This window comes from Primulina tabacum, unplaced genomic scaffold (assembly GCF_025594145.1).
Source record: "Primulina tabacum isolate GXHZ01 unplaced genomic scaffold, ASM2559414v2 Contig701, whole genome shotgun sequence".
Taxonomy (NCBI): Eukaryota; Viridiplantae; Streptophyta; class Magnoliopsida; order Lamiales; family Gesneriaceae; genus Primulina; species Primulina tabacum.
The window spans coordinates 13,839-32,512 of NW_027459859.1; the positions used below are offsets into that span (position 1 = coordinate 13,839).

General features: G+C 34.7%; 1 pseudogene; it reads right to left on the reverse strand.

Annotated features, from left to right (window-relative positions):
- Positions 1 to 265: 265 nt before the first annotated feature.
- On the reverse strand, positions 266 to 1,890 carry LOC142534819 (caffeic acid 3-O-methyltransferase 1-like; annotated as a pseudogene).
- Between the last annotated feature and the right edge of the window lie 16,784 nt (positions 1,891 to 18,674).

Sequence of the window (18,674 nt, forward strand, 5' to 3'; positions counted from 1 at the left end):
ATACAGAGGTATATATATTATTTATATTAACTACTTCGTCAATAATTATTGAAGAGTTTAAAAATAACGAAATCCTGATAAATTAATACCATCTTGATACAAAATAAAATAAATGATTTAGAATTTGCTGGATTTTACAATATTTCTCTAGTTTATTAAAATTAATAAATATATATCAAATATATAAATTATCTCATTATTTAAATTCTTGATATACTTATCTTCGGAAAAAAAAAATCGGGATGTCACATCACATCCCAAACGATTATTTTTCGTTATTTGGAATTTCTTCATGGCACCTCTTCAGTATTTTTAAGCAAAGGTGTATCGTTCCAGTCATGAAGAAACCCACGGTGGATATAATTAAAAAAAGAATTGAATCGGTCTAATCAGAAAATAATCATAAAATATTATTATAAAGTTGTAAGAAACAATTGGGAAGAAGAAATTATGAAAAAACTATTTTTTAAAATTGGGTGGATAGTTAATGTGAACAACTGCTTAATTATATGTCTTGAATAAAATATACTTTTCTTATGATTCCCCTGTATTCTCACGTTGAAAAGAAAAAAATTTAAAAGAGCTTTCGATTTTACAATGAACTTCCATAGTACATCATTTAAGTATTTCGTAAAAACAATGACATATAAAGTAGTTGTTATAAAGGCTATTTTGCAGTCATGCTTCCACATACATGACCCAGGTGTGACATTTATTATTATTATTGAACAATTTAGAAGACTAACAAAATGGTGAAAATAGGGGAAGTTGGCTGCCAATAAAATATATATATATATAATTATATTATTATATATATATATAAATTATATGATGAAAACAATTTTACCTTCATGATAATGGCATCGCCTTTCGGAACACTAACGAACATGTCTAGCCACCTATGTGCTCCATGCCTGGTCAATACAAAAGGTCGACCAACTTCGAGTTTCACATAAACCATCTAATTAAATTAAAAGGTGGTCTCAAAACACAAATATTTCAATGGAACCACTTTAAAATACATGATAAAGAACCAACACAAATATTTCATGTACCTGCATAAGATGGTGCGTCTCAAATAAAATGGGGCAAATAAAAATTAATGGCCTTCATAGTTGGATGCTTGGATATGATCATTTTCAGGGAATCACTGATCCACCTCCAACATCGACCAAAGTTCCCATACCCTTGAATCCTTCATAGGTATCTAGAATTATTTTCATCAAAATTGTCGAAGAATTGGACATTGCACTATTAAAAACCTTGCTAAATTTAGGATTTGTGCCGTGATACTCGAATGCGCTCATTTTATATACTTTTTCAAAAGGAACTCCCCCCTTGAGAATTGCATCTTTCAGGTGGTACCTACACATACAATTATTAAGGATTAATTACACACAAATATATATTACTTGTAGAGGTTGATATGTAGTTGATATTTGCCAAGTCTCCAAGTGATCCTTGTCTAGATTCATGATCAACATAGGGGCTAGAGAAACTCCATCATCATTCTTGGTGTAGAACTTGCAGACCGGAGTCAAGGAATAAACCCGCTCAACGCCGCCATCAGGCAGAGTTTTCACTCGGCAATTTAAAAAAGAATAGCTCGCGAGCAGGCGGAGGATTCTGTCCACCATGTTATGCTCCTCTGGATTGTTGGTGGGAATTTCTGCGACGAGTTCTACTGGTGAAATAAAGGCGTCGGGCCCCTTATTATTCATGATTTCAAAGAGGTCAAGATCCAACGCCACTTTGAGGACATTAGGCAGCACTGAAGCAGAGGCTAGTTGCATGGAGAATAAGAAAGAAGCCTCGTCCCCTTGTGCAACCTCCATTTTCAGCCTCATTTTTCCTAAAGAGATTGAGAACATGGAAGCAGTACTGTGGGTAGGTGTGTGCATATGCGGAGACAAACATATTTATAGTAGCTTGTAATAATTGTTATAAATTGATTTTTTTGATATAATATGAATAAAATTAATCCATATTGCTTTAATCAAAATTAATTTATTTTTGCATTAATATACATAATCGTTGCATCATGGAAATTAACATATATGTATGAATGATGCATATAGACTTACACATCAAACAAATTTAACTAAATTTGGTATGTTAATATGGTACAATAGTTTATGTAAATTTTTAAAATATAAAAATTTCAATTATTATAAAATCAGGAAACGGAAATAAGGATACTATTTTAATAGGTGGAAATTATATTTTTATTATCAAACTAATGAATATTTTCATTTGAATCTATAAAGCATATATATATATATATATATATATATATATTCGCGATATAGCATACATTTCTCACTAATACTCGATGTTAATTAATTAAATACAATAACATAAACACACAACTCCATTACTTCAAATGTATTTTCTGATCTTGTCAAATGCATTATTTATATACGTTTTCTCATTTATTGCATAAATTTAGAAAAAACATTTATATATACTTATTTCTGAGATTTATTACGCATGCAATTGCTAGCTTTGATCCTAGAATGTAAATCTAATCCAATACGTATATGCTGAGGAAATCAAAGTTGACAATAGTCTGAGATGCACAAATGAGACAACAAATTGAAAGAAAGAAAATAATTTCAACTTTAATAGCGAAACACCAAGAAATCAATAGTCCTCTCAAGATATTTATAACATCTCAAATGTGCATCTTTCTAAGTGTTGGCACATTTCATATTCGCAATCTTGATTTTGATGTTAACAAAACTTGTTATTGTGTTTCTAACATATTTACTTAAGTGTGAAGTTATTAAAACAAGAAGCAGACTGAAACTAAATTCTGCACAAACTGAATTTCTGGCAAGTTTTGGTATTTTTATGATATCTCTCAACTGGATGATTCAAATGACAATCCGTCAACTGATCTGTTTAGAAAACGCAATTTGGGACAAGTCGTATTTCACGTCAGTTGGGCAAATTCGGATGTTATCAAGGTCTAACTGATCGCTGAATTACCAAACGGATTGCAAGAAAACAACAATCGGTTTGGTATGAGCAGTTGAGGTATTTTGTTCATATCTCTCAGCTCGATTATTAGAATCAATCGATTCAGTATGCGTTGAAAAGGTAAGACAATGATCTACAAATCATCTTCAGAAGTTAAAGTCTGAATCGAAGCTTAAGATGCTAATAAATGACGATTAAGCTAGTGGTTCTGCACAAATTGAAATCACGCTGATTTCAATTGACCAACTGAACTGAAACTGAACCAGACCAGCCGAAGACCACTTGAACTGAACCAGCTGAAACTGAACCAGACCAGCCGAAGACCAGTTGAACCAGACCAGCTGAACTGAACCAGACCGCTGAAGACCAGTTGAACAGAACAAGTTGACCAGTTGACCAGAGTTGACCATTCGAGAAAATGCCCAGCAAGGCGAATTTGACCGTTGCAATTTCAAAAAAGTACAGAAACTTTCCAAACGGTCATATTCTTGTGTCTAACATATATATTGTTGGGACCTATAAATATAACATCTAGCATATCAAACAAGAGCTTTTGAAGATGATTCAAAGCATGAGCAGTTAGCATAAAAAATCAGCTAGTTGAGAGCACAAGCCCTTGTGTGATGATACATTTGAGATGTACACTATAAAGGATAAATTCCTCACACACAATCACTCACACATATACAAGAGAGTTGAACTTCAAATATTGTTGAGTGAGTCTTGCACAAAGACAATAAACTTGTGTATGTAGTCTTTGCATATGAGACATTAAACAATATGCTGATTGTGAAGTGCTACCTACAATCTTGAGTGCTAGGAGTTCTAGTTAGGTGCTGCCCTTCCGGATCGGGTTTATACAAGTAGTTGTATAAATCAAAGTCTTCTAGTAAATTCTTCTTAAGGGGAAGAAGGGGTGACGTAAGAGCATTTGAAGTCTCGAAAATCCATATACAAATTCGTGTATATTTGTTTATTGCATTTACTTATCATTTTCATAGTTTTAAAGATGCATTGTTGAAAAATTTTATGTGTTCTACAAATACCAAAATTATTGCATATCAAGTGTTTGATAAAATGCTTCACCAAAATAGTTTTTTCTCATTCAACTTGCATTATTTTAAATGATTTACAAAAATTTTAATCAGTTTCTACGAATGATTATTTCGAGTGTCTTCTGCTTTGTTTGAAAAACCAAACTCGATTTAAATTCATCGGTATTCAATATTTCAAAAATCAAGCTATAGTAGCTCAACGATGACCCCCCTAATCGATCATGTCACTAAGTTTTTTTATAATAATTTTTTTTAAATATAAAAGTTCAAAATTAATGTAATGTGATGGAGTTTTACCAAAATAATGAAAAACTCCACCACTATTGACGGACGCCACAAATAAGATTGAATCTCATTCCAAAGATGTTGTTGTCTCTCATTTGAATCTCAAGATATTTGCACCGTTCATGTATCATGAACGCTCTTGAAATCGATTTCAAAATCAATTTATTCTTTGGAAGATGTTGTCTCTTAAGTCTTAAAGTTGTTGAGTCCGATCTGGACCTCGGGGCTTTCTCAGTTCAATCTTTGGACATCTACATGGATGAGCTGAAAAGTTTCTACACGAGAGAGATAATACTGAAAGACGGAAAGATATTGTTGCCTTTGGGAGATGATAGTCTATTAATCGAGCAAGTTTGTTTCTCTGCATTGTTTCCGTTGCCCCATTGAAGGGGCGAACTGACTTTTCTCTCATACCTGCAACAAGCAGTTGAAGAGATAAAGGTGAATTTTTTAGCATCTGGTGATATTATCAATACTTCTTGGAAAGAAGAAAGAGATGAAGTTGGAATATCAACTTCTGGCTGATGTTGCCGGCCAAGTCAATTCTAATGGGGATAGATTCTTTTAATTGCTACACAGAAGAAATTTTTTTGGCGATAATAACTGAAACGTTTACTATTCGTTTTTCTTTAAAATATACAAGAATTTTTTCCCTTCCTACACTATTCGGCCGAACTACCATACACATACATATATATTTTAAAAATACCTTTGCACCATTTAAAATAAATTCACCAATATTATTTGAAAATCCGAATGAAAGAAATTTAAGCATAAAATTGAAAATCATCAACCAACCTAACTTTAACATTTTCAAAAATAACCTTAACTCTAACATCCTCTCAAAAACATCATAAGTCATGAAATCCTAAAAGTAACTCAAATCATTTAGCATAAATCATAAACGCAATTTATTTGCGGAAAAATAGCGCTGGTCCTCTGGTTGTGTGAACCTTCAGTCCAGCAAGATCAACCATCAAGTCCCTCATTAACATCAACATCATGCTCACCTGCATCAATCACACCTAGTGAGTTATTGACTCAGCAAACCTTAACCATGATAACAAGTAGTACATATACAATTAAATGCAACAGTGAAAATACTTTTACTTAAAATATTTTCATGAATATGCATAAACTTAAATATTTTTCCTTACATCATATACATTTCCTTTTTCATCATATACATATACATTTTTCTTTTTATTAAAATCGGATCGTTTAATCGACCTTCAGCTGAAACGAAAGTCACAATTATACGTGTAACACAGTACTGGGCGGCGGGGACATCAGACACTCTCACCCGTCAACTGAGCATTGGCCTTCATATCATCATACCATGTCGATGGAAATAATTGTCGGGCTCCCTCTAGGGCCATCTCTCGTAAACGGACTTTCTCCGGGGCCTTTTCCCTCCCGATATCTCAAATCCTATCATCGTATTATTCATAATCACTTCACCCCCTTCAACTTTTTCATTTTCATCATTTATAAAAATTCATGCATATAGAAATCATTTTTCTTTTAAACCAAGCATACAACACGTATTTTAGCATTAACGTTTCATCATAAAATTTCATAAATATTTAAAATAAACACATTAAAATTTTTTACAACATTCAGGGCACTGCCACGACATCAACTATTTTTAGGTGTAAAATGACCGTTTTACCCTAGACTTAGAATTTCTCGATCTGACATTTTTTTTACTTTCGTTACTCTAGACCATCCCAAATAATTATTTAAGCTTAAATTAAATTTTTCATATTTTTATTAGATTAATTCGAGGCTTTTAATTTTAATTCCTATTTATTAACGCGTAAAGTGTAAATTCTCTGATTAATTCAAACCTGATATTTTAATCCCCAATTTTAAACATAGACTTTTTATGCCTAAATTACCCTTGTGAACCATGAATCAACCCCCGTGGCTCATGGTTCGAATCCCTTAGCCATTATTATCTAATTTGAAACCCTAACTTGATCCCTCGAGCCACCTCACGATTTACTCGAGCCAACCCGAGCCACCTTGAGCCAACCCTAACCAGACCTCCTAGGAACACCTATTGAACCCTCAAGACTCGCCCTAACCCCACACACCTAGCCCCTCTATCAAAACCTATCCGTGCGAGTTACGCTCCTTGACTAGGAGTCTTTTACTCGACTAGGACTCTACTACCCGAGCACCACTGAGCACCCTCCTAGGACCCATGACTAACCTCTTTAGAGTCCCCATGGCCCAGCCCCCACGGCCCATGCATTTAAAACGTGCATGGATCATCTCCCTCATGCGGCCGCGGCTAGGAAGAGCCTTGCCATGCGCCTCTTCTCCTTCAGCCCTTCCAGCTTCGTGTGGACCTTCTTTCCTCGAGACCAGGACCCTCACGAGTCCATCCCTTCACCCTGAAAGAGCCTCACACAACCTCCTTCCTAATATCCCAAAGTCGATCCCCTACCATACTTTAAACCTTCGAGTCGTGCGTGCCTTGGATTCTTCTGATCTAGCCCCAAACCGTGACCCTTAAGGCCCCTAAAACAATCTGAATTTTGGCCCCTTTTTACGTCCCTAACATGGCAGCCCCCTTGGTGCTATATTACAATAGTTTTGCATTATAAAAACACATGTTCAAGGCATAATATGACCCAAAAACGAAATAATACACGAATAACATATTTTACATGCAATCATGCTTCAATCAAGTAATATGGTGTAATAGATGAGAAAAAAAGAATTAAGGTGTGTTTTTGAGCTTATTAAGCACCAAAAACGGCTTGAAGATGTGAGAGACGTTGACGGAGAGACGGGGGAAGGAGCTTGCTGAATTTTTCTTCAAACCTTGCATAAATTTCCTTCCAATTCGTGTGGTGTGTGTTGCTGATGGAGAAAAAGAGTCCTATTATTATTTTAGGTGAAGGGGCGTGAGTTGTGTGGGGTTTTGGGGAGGGTTTTTTGCTTTTATTTTAATTAAAACTCATGGTGCAAGCTTGGGCCTATTATCCAAGTATAATAGACCCATAAGCCCATTAGTTATTATTTAAAATATTTTGTTTAGGAATGTTTGTGAAATTATTAGCCAAGTTCTCGAAAAATTCATATTTTCGTCGAAAATCAAATACCGTTTAAAAATACGACTCGGCGTATAGAAACACCTCAAAACACCTCATTTTCCAAAATTTCATTTAAAATACACCACACATTAAACAATTAAAAATTATTTAATAAAAATATTTTCCCTTATATGCTCTCCGGTCTCCGTTCCTCGATCGCGTCTAACATTTTAAAACACATTTTTATGCACTCTAAAATAAAACTACATTTTAAACATGTTAACATGCCTACATAATCAATTCATGCAATTAAAATAATTTAATTAAAATACATAAGAAATTTGATAACTTACATGCATGTGGTTCACGTGGACATTCAAATTTTCGAGACGTTACAACAACCACAGCCACATGACTCAAAGTTAACTAGTCATCATGTTTCAGATTCTAAAGGAGATTATTCAAAATCAGAAGCAATCAGTTGGATTCGCCATCCTCTTGATATATTTGAAGACTCAGGAGCCTTACTGAGAAACTCTATAACTTTGCACAAGTTCAAGGCTCTCAATGCACTAAATATCCTTTCTCTCATGCCTAAAGGACATGCACTGTATCTCTCCTGGGATATTGTTCATCAAGAAAGAAATTGGAGAAGAACTGGCTATTGAAAAGAAACAGGTTGAAAATAAGGGAAGCAAGTTAAATGGACCAAGGCCAATGAAAACTGATTCCAACCCAGTGACTCTGAGGTATTAACTCATTCTCCTCTTCCAAAAAATTCTAGAACTACAAAAACCAGACCAGACCACCTATCAAGGCAGTATCTATATCAGATACAAGTGGTCTTAGGGGTGATCATGGTGCAGTTTTGCGGTTTTTTTAAAAAATTCAAACCGAATTGCTATATGCGGTCGCTTAGTATTTTGAAAAATTAATCGCGGTTTTACATAAAAAAAATTAACCTTACGGTTTTGAGCGGTTGCGGTTGGTTTATGGTTTTTTTAATAAAAAATATTAGAACACATATTCTAATTTATTTGAAAACAACAACAATATATTATCTTCAAATATAAATATAGTTCAAAGCATATAAAGATCAAAATAGATAAAATAATAATCAAGATTCAAAACTAAGTTAATAATTTAACAATACAACACATTCACAACAAAAATGACATTTACACTATATTATTTTTTAACTTTCAAACTTCAAACAAAATATTGTAGCAAAAGAAATAAATACTTTAATAAAAAACTAATATTAATAATAATTAATAAACAGATAAGTTTAATTTGTAATAATAATAATTTTGAAGAGAGTTGAGATAATGAATGATGACTTCTTTATTTTAATATGTTGTTTACAAATTATTATAATTCTAGGCCCAATATTATGGTAAGCAGTTTAAGTGGTGCGGTTCTTGGTAAAAAAAATAACTGAACCGATTATGCGGTGCGGTTTATGACTAATATTTTTAATCGCGGTTTTTATAAAAATATTATGAAAAACGGTGCGGTGCAATTCGGTTCGGGCGGTTTGGGCGGTTAATAAAAAAATTTGATCACCCCTAAGTGGTCTAGTATACTGAAAACAAGGCTACTGACCATCCGACATAAAATTTGAAACTGATAGTGGCAGCTCCGCCTAGAAAAATCAATATGAAAACAGCTCTCCTTCCTCCAAGACCAACAAAAAGAGAAAGCATCGATATCCCATCCAATCCACCAGGTCAGGACTGGTCTCTACCTTATCCACGGAACGAGAAAAGTAAAAGCTAAGGTGGATGAATCTCATATCTAGGAACCAATATCAGCAATCCAGACTCAAATATACCTACTGATGGATGCATTTAATGATTTTTTTTGCAGAAAAGATAAAGTTTTTTGATGAATGTGTGTAATTTAGAACAATCATCATGGCAACAAAATTGAAGAAAAGGGATATGTTGATAAGGTACATAGCACTAGAAAAGGTGTTCTACATCAAGTCAAAACTGTGGTCATAGCTAAAGCTCTTCAAGGACGAGATTATCTTCTAAACCTTATAAAAATTCAAAATTTGACCACAGTTTGTGTCAAACAAAGATCCAATTATGATCTTTCATTCCTAACCGCACTTGATAATATAGCTGTGATAAATCAACTAGATATGGACATGCTATCCCTGCAGATGAAGGTCAAATTATAGGAGAATGATCACAAATTGTTTGAGCCAGTGGATTCCAAGGAGCAGAGAGTGGGTGGTTCTTCATTTCAGTATGTCTCTGAGTAGCCGACTGACGATGATTCCAAGGAAGCCAAACTGCCCAATCAGTCGGATCCTATCACCTTTTCACCTTTGAGGCATATTACTCTAGCCAGTATTGAGGAAGTTCTGCAATCCATTGCAAAACAACAACAAGATGATATTGAAGATGAATTTTTACTAAGCAAACTATTTCCACATCTCCCTGACCAAGCTGATCTCTAATGCAGAAGTCATCATATCTGAGGATGTACTTACGATTGAATTGACGAAGCTTCTTTGTTCAAGAAATTATACAAAAGTAGTTGATAGCTATGACTGAACAAGATAATCCGAAATCGGAAGAACGAATCATTCAGACTATAGAGGAATATGTTGAGGTACTTATCAGCCAGACTGAGTCAAGAGTCCTAATGATCGAACAAGCAGGGCCTTCTAACAATCAAGCTCTTGGACTGACAGTTATTGCATCCAAATAAATACCAAGAATAGAGCCATCATCTACTAATTTGGACTTAACCAATGAAACAACTCTGGATCAGATAAGTTCTAGTCTCGTTGTCATCTCCTCCTCTACAACAGTTCTGAAAAGAAGCAATCTGAACAATAAAGAAGTCTTAGAATCTTTCAAAGATAAAATTCTCAAAGAAGTGTCAGATCAATCAAGAGGCATGATCGACAAATTTTTTCGACTGCAGTAGATCAAAAAGGCCAAGGCAACCACTTCTACTCATCTTGGTGAGAAAATTCAAGCCAATAACTTTCAAATCTACAACAAGATAGAGGAAGCTCAAGCAAATTTTAATGATAAGATTGACAACGTCAGTTTTTAGTTAGCTTCTGTCAGTTCCTACCTAAAGCCACCATCTGGTGTTGACAAAAAAGGGAAGAGAAGAAGAAGTAAACTAGTTCCAGTCAGCCTAAATCTACTGATGCGCAAAAGAAACCTACTAATAGATACTCTAGTCAGTTTAGATGATGATACATGAAAAACAGTGCATATATAATCAGTTAGATAATTTAGTTGTTTGCACTATTGAAAATAAATGAATTTGGAACTTTTTGGCATAATTTTGTCAAACACCAAAAAAGAGGAAATTGTTGGAATATTTTAAGTTTTGGTGATTGAACAAAGTTGCTTATCCAATGGATAATTAATAACTTAACTTAACTGAATTCAAGGAGGAAAACTGAACTTTCATAAGAAGAAGTTTTCTAAGAAGCTTAACTAATTACAAAATCGGACTGATAAAAGATAAAAAATGACGTAAAAATTTTGAAATCTCTGAACATCCAGAAACAACCTTTGTTTATTTAATCTCAGTCTACCTACCTTACTACTCTTCAGAAAACTCCAACTGATTTTCTTGATAAGTCATTTGTTCAACCAATTTCAGTAAGTCAACTTCCGCATTGTTCACACTTTGACTTATTGAGAACCTAATTGAAAAGAACAAAATTTCAGTGTTGCCAATCTAACCGAACTATTTTCAGATAAATTTATTCATCCCCTTCAAAATTTATTTTGGATTCTAACAACAGTCGATTGTAGGCCGCAACTTCATTTTCGATCCAATTTTGATCCTTCATGCCTAACCCGCATTTGATGATATAGCTGTGATAAATCAATTAGATATGGACATGGTCTCCCTGCAAATGAAGGTGAAATTCTAGGAGAATGATCACAAATTGTTTGAGCCAGTGGATTCCAAGGAGCAGAGAGTGGGTAGTTCTTCATTTCATTATGTCTATGAGAAGCCGATTGACATTGACTCCAAGGAAGCCAAACTGCCCAATCAGTCATATCCTATCACCTCTCCACCTTTGAGGAAGATTACTCTAGTCAAAGTTGAGGAAGTTGTGCAATCCATTGCAAAACAACAAGATGATGATGAAGATGAATTTTTACTAAGCAAACTACTTTCCACATCTCCCTTGACCAAGCTTATCTCTAATGCAGAAGTCATTCTATCTGAGGACATACCACTAAAACAAAAACGCAAAACGACAGCGGATAATAGCTGCCAGAAAACAGTTGTAATTGATAGTGTTGTTGAAAGGGCGTTCAACGACAACATATTGCGAAGGTTTATGACATATCGTCGCTAAAATTAGCGACGATTTTTTACTAAGCCTCGTAATTAGCGACGTTTAGACATAATCTATCGCTAATTTATTAAGAAAAATAAAAAATTACTTTATAATTAAATAAATCTACCAAAAAACTTGCAATCTGGCTAAGCTAATAATATTCATGATCTTAACTAACACTAAGAAATTTACCAAGAATTGAAGTGAAAAAATTTACCCTAAATCGAAACTAAATCGTCTGAGAGAAAAATTTTCGTAGATGTGGACGGTGTGGAGGAAAATAGACAGAAAACACGGGTATTTATAGACAATTTGCGACGGTTTTTTTAAAACAATCGCTATTAGCGCTGGTTGTTTATTAAATCATCGCTATTAGCGACAGTTGCTTATTAAACCGTCGCAAATAGCGACGGTAAAGCAAAATGCTTATTAAACCGTCGCAAATACGACGGTTAAGATTAGCGACGGTTAAGCAAAACCATCATGAATAGCGATGGTTTAATAAATAATCGTCGTGAATGGCGACGGTTTTTGTTTAAATCATTGCTATTGGTGACAGTTTTTTTTAAACCGTCGATAATTTAAAAATTGCGATGGTTTTATAAAACTATAGCCAATTCTCTAAAATCGTCGCTAATTAACAATGGTTCGCTAAAATCATTGTGGTTTGTCCAAAAAATCCACAACTTTCTAAAACTGTTGTGGTTTGTAAAAACACACTAATACACAACAGTTTACAAAAACCGTTGTCGTTGACAAAAAAACAAGTCATAGACAACAGTTTCAAAACCGTGTCTTGGCTCATAGATAGTAAGCTAAAAGAAAACGGTTTTTAGTTGTCTTTGCTTAAAAAAACGCGCAAAGACAATGGTTTTTTTGTAAAACCGTTGTCTTTAATGTGTTGTGTATTCAATATTTTTTTTAGTGTACTTATGATTGAGCATTACGAAGTTGCTTTTGTTCAAGAAATTTATACAAGAAGTAGTTGAGATACCTATGATTGAACAAGATGATCAAAATCGGAAGAACAAATCAGTCAGACTATAGAGGAATAGGTTGAGGTAACTATCAGCCAAACTGAATCAAGAGTCCTGATGATCGAACAAGCAGGCCTTCTAACAGTCAGGCTCTTGGACTGACAGTTATTACATCCAAATAAATTCCAAGAATAGAGCCATCATCTACTGATTTGGACTTAACTAATGAAAACAACTCTATATCATAAAATTTCAAGTCTCACTGTCATCTCCTCCTCTGTAACAGTTCTGAAAAGAAGAAATCTGAATACTAAAGAAGTCTTAGAATCTTTCAAAGATAAAATGCTCAAAGAAGTGTCAGATCTATCAAGAGGCATGATCGACAAATTTTATTGACTGGAGCAGCTTAAAAAGACCCAGTCTACCACTTCTACTCATCTACGTGGGCAAATTCAAGCCAATAACTTTAAAATCTACACCAAGATAAAGGAAACTCAAGCAAATTTTAATGACAAGATTGACGACGTCAGTTCTCAGTTAGCTTCTGTTCTTGCCTACAAGCCACCATCTGGTGTTGAAAAAAAAGGGGGAAGAGAAGAAGTCAACTAGTTCCAGTCAGCCAAAATCTACTGATGCACAGAAGAAACCTACTGATAAATACTCTGGTCAGTTTAGATGTATACATGAAAAACAATGCCTATATAATAAGTTAGATAATTCAGTTGTTTGCACTGTTGAAATAAATGGATTTGGTATTTTTGGTATAATTTTGTCAAACACCAAAAAAGAGGAAATTGTTGGAATATTTTAAGTTTTAGTAATCGAACAAGGTTGCTGATCTAACAGATAATTAAAACCTAACCGAACTGAATTCAATGAGGAAAACTGAACTTTCATAAGAAGAAGTTTCTTAAGAAGCCTAACTTATTACAAAACCGGACTGATAAAACATAAGAAAGAGTGACTTAGGAGTTTTGAAATCTCCGAACATCCAGACACAACATGTGTTTATTTACTCTCAGTCTACCTACCTTACTACTCTTCAGAAAACTCCAACTGATTTTCTTAACAAGCCATTTGTTTAACCAATTTCAGTAAGTCAACTTCCACATAGTTCAAACTTTGACTTATTGAGAACATAATTGAAAAGAACAAAATTTCAGTGTTACCAATCTAACCGAACTATTTTGAGATAAATTTATTCAACACACCTTCAAAATTTATTTTCGATCCTAACAACACTCGATTGTAGGCCGCAACCTCATTTTCGATCCAATTATGATCCGTCATGCCTAACCGCATTTGATGATACAGCTGTGATAAATCAACTAGATATGGACACGGTCTCCCTGCAGATGAGGGTGAAATTCTAGGAGAATGATCACAAATTGTTTGAGCCAGTGGATTCCAAGGAGCAGAGAGTGGGTAGTCCTTCATTTTAGTTGTCTGTGAGAAGCCGATTGACAATGACTCAAAGGAAGCCAAACTGCCCAATCAGTCATATCCTGTCACCTCTCCACCTTTGAGACAGATTACTCTATTCAAAATTGAGGAAGTCGTGCAGTCCATTGCAAAACAACAAGATGATGAATTTTTACGAAGAAAACTACGTACTTTCCACATCTCCCTTGACCAAGCGGATCTCTAATGCAGAAGTCATCCTATCTAAGGACATACTTATGATTGAATCTTACGAAGCTGCTTTTGTTCGAGAATTTTATACAAGAATTAGTTGAGATAGCTATGACTGAACAAGATGTCAAAATCGGAAGAACAAATCAGTCAGACTATAGAGGAATAGGCTGAGATAACTATCAGCCAAACTGAATGAAGAGTCCTAATGATCGAACAAGCAGGCCTTCCAACAGTCAGGCTCTTGGAATGACAGTTATTACATCCAAAAAAATTCCAAGAATAAGCCATCATCTATTGATTTGGACTTAACTAATAAAGTCAACTCTGGATCAGAAAAGTTCAAGTCTCGCTGTCATCTCCTCCTCTGTAACAGTTCTGAAAAGAAGAAATCTGAATACTAAAGAAGTATTAGAATATTTCAAATAAAATGCTCAAAGAAGTGTCAGATCTATCAAGAGGCATGATCGACAAATTTTTTCGACTGGAGCAGCTAAAAAAGGCCCAGTCTACCACTTCTACTCATCTTGGTGGGCAAATTCAAGCCAATAACTTTCAAATCTACACCAAGATAAAGGAACCTCAAGAAAATTTTAATGACAGGATTGACGGCGTCAGTTCTTAGATAGCTTCTGTTCTTGCTTACATAAAGCCACATCTGATGTTAACAAAAAAGGGGGAAGAGAAGAAGTCAACTAGTTCCAGTCAGCCTAAATCTACTGATGCACAGAAGAAACCTACTGTTAAATACTCTGGTCAGTTTAGATGATTATACATGAAAAACAATGCCTATATAATAAGTTAGATAATTCAGTTGTTTGCACTGTTGAAAATAAATGGATTTGGTATTTTTGGTATAATTTTGTCAAACACCAAAAAAGAGGAAATTGTTGGAATATTTTAAGTTTTAGTAATCGAACAAGGTTGCTGATCTAACAGATAATTACATAACCTAACCGAACTGAATTCAATGAGGAAAAACTGAACTTTCATAAGAAGAAGTTTCTTAAGAAGCCTAACTTATTACAAAACCGGACTGATAAAACATAAGAAAGAGTGTGACTTAGGAGTTTTGAAATCTCGAACATCCAGACAAACATCGTGTTTATTTACTCTCAGTCTACCTACCTTACTACTCTTCAGAAAACTCCAACTGATTTTCTTAACAAGCCATTTGTTTAACCAATTTCAGTAAGTCAACTTCCACATAGTTCAAACTTTGACTTATTGAGAACATAATTGAAAAGAACAAAATTTCAGTGTTACCAATCTAACCGAACTATTTTGAGATAAATTTATTCAACACACCTTCAAAATTTATTTTCGATCCTAACAACACTCGATTGTAGGCCGCAACCTCATTTTCGATCCAATTATGATCCTTCATGCCTAACCGCATTTGATGATACAGCTGTGATAAATCAACTAGATATGGACACGGTCTCCCTGTAGATGAGGGTGAAATTCTAGGAGAATGATCACAAATTGTTTGAGCCAGTGGATTCCAAGGAGCAGAGAGTGGGTAGTCCTTCTTTTTAGTTGTCTTGAGAAGCCGATTGACAATGACTCAAAGGAAGCCAAACTGCCCAAGTCATATATCCTATCACCTTTCAGTCAAATTGAATGCAAGAAACAACAAGATGATGAATTTTTACTAAGCAAACTACGTACTTTCCACATCTCCCTTGACCAAGCGGATCTCTAATGCAGAAGTCATCCTATCTGAGGACATACTATGATTGAATTTCGAAGCTGCTTTTGTTCGAGAATTTTATACAAGAATTAGTTGAGATAGCTATGACTGAACAAGATGTTCAAAATCGGAAGAACAAATCAGTCAACTATAGAGGAATAGGCTGAGATAACTATCAGCCAAATGAAGAGTCCTAATGATCGAACAAGCAGGCCTTCCAACAGTCAGGCTCTTGGAATGACAGTTATTACATCCAAAAAAATTCCAAGAATAGAGCCATCATCTACTGATTTGGACTTAACTAATAAAGACAACTCTGGATCAGAAAGTTCAAGTCTCGCTGTCATCTCCTCCTCTGTAACAGTTCTGAAAAGAAGAAATCTGAATACTAAAGAAGTATTAGAATATTTCAAAGATAAAATGCTCAAAGAAGTGTCAGATCTATCAAGAGGCATGATCGACAAATTTTTTCGACTGGAGCAGCTAAAAAAGGCCCAGTCTACCACTTCTACTCATCTTGGTGGGCAAATTCAAGCCAATAACTTTCAAATCTACACCAAGATAAAGGAACCTCAAGAAAATTTTAATGACAGGATTGACGGCGTCAGTCAGATAGCTTCTGTTCTTGCTTACATAAAGCCACAATCTGATGTTAACAAAAAAGGGGAAGAGAAGAAGTCAACTAGTTCCAGTCAGCCTAAATCTACTGATGCACAGAAGAAACCTACTGATAAATACTCTGGTCAGTTTAGATGATTATACATGAAAAACAATGCCTATATAATAAGTTAGACAATTCAGTTGTTTGCACTGTTGAAAATAAATGGATTTGGTATTTTTGGTATAATTTTGTCAAACATAAAAAGAGGAAATGTTCGAATATTTTAAGTTTTAGTAATCGAACAAGGTTGCTGATCTAACAGATAATTACATAACCTAACCGAACTGAATTCAATGAGGAAAACTGAACTTTCATAAGAAGAAGTTTCTTAAGAAGCATAACTGATTACAAAACCAGACTTATAAAATAGAAGGATACTGATAGCCAAACCGATTCAAGGTTAACTGATGAAGCACAATTGATAGTCTATCTAATTTATTAAGTCCATATATTCCCTAAAAAATCAGTATATTCAGTGATTAAGGATCCGTGCCCAATAGAAATAGCGGATAAAGTTTTACCTACTAATAGTCACTAAACCTTAACAGAATGTCAGGTTTCGGCACACTACGAACATGTCAGAAAGGACAATGATATGGCAACAACGATATCTACATTTGGAAACGAATGTATTTTGAAAAGATTATCGTTGCAGATTAAGTTATAAATAGATAATTTGAACAAGCTCTAAATATTAGACAGTTACATATATCTTTGGATTATTACTAACAAACAAACTGATCTTCTCTGTAGAAGGTTTCCGAGAGCCAAACTAAAATAGCCAGCACATGCTGATAAGTCATTATCTGATTCTTCTGAACTTATTTACAATTTGACTTGTGAAAATGATTTCTAGATCATTCTCTTATATTTGTAACTCATATTGAATCATTCTATTTTCATAATCGAGCTGAGATATGACCAAAAATTAGAACTAGTTAGACTGAGCTTATTGATGTTTTTTTCTGCTCGATTTTGCGACTAATATTTCGTCTAAATAACATCCGAACTAACTAAGCTATTGTGAAATATTACTTGTGAAAAATTAATTGTTTTATTCAGTCATTTTGGCGGCTTGTCACGAGCTCTGAGATATCTCATAACACCACATCTCGCCAGATTTTCAACTCGTTTGATTTCGAGTTTTAGCTTTTAACTTGAGATAGCAACTTCACACTTGAGTAAATATATTTGAAACACAATAATAAGTTTTGTTATCATCAAAATCAAGATTGCTTGTGTTTCTCAACCAAAAATCTCTCGCAAAATTTTTTCCACCTCAATATTTAAAATCAATACCCCCCTTAAAATTATAATTAGATACCCTATTATATTTTTGTAGTTCAAAATTACAAAAGTACACGCCCCGAACCCTGGCCCGCGGCTGCGTGACTGCACAATGAGCCCCTATAGCAACTACTTCGTATTCGTTCTCGCTTTACGAAAATGATTAATCCAAGTTGCTATAGAAGTCCATTGTAAGCCATTATAAACTCATTTTAAATCTTTCATTTTTCAGATGTGGGACAAGGGTATCACAATCACCCCTCCTTCAAACGCGACGTCCTCGTCGCGGCCTGACCCCTCGATCCACCAGCACCGAGAATCTAGAGGTGGCTCCTTCAGGTTCAAGGTGGCTCCCGTCATGTAGCACTTTGCCCCGCAGTTTCAAGAGGTGGCTCCCATGCACGTAGCACTTTGCCCCGCATAGAACTTATTTCTCGGTGTTCCATGCCGGTGACCGGCTCTGATACCATTCTGTCAAGCCCTGAACCCTGGCCCGCGGCTGCGTGATTGCACAATGAGCCTCTATAGCAACTACTTCGTATTCGTCCTCGCTTTACGAAAATGATTAATCCAAGTTGCTATAGAAGTCCATTGTAAGCCATTATAAACTCATTTTAAATTTTCATTTTTCAGATGTGGGACAAGGGTATCACAGTCATAACTAACCAAATTTCTCCATGATCAATCTGCAAATTTATACCACTAAAATCCTCTACAAG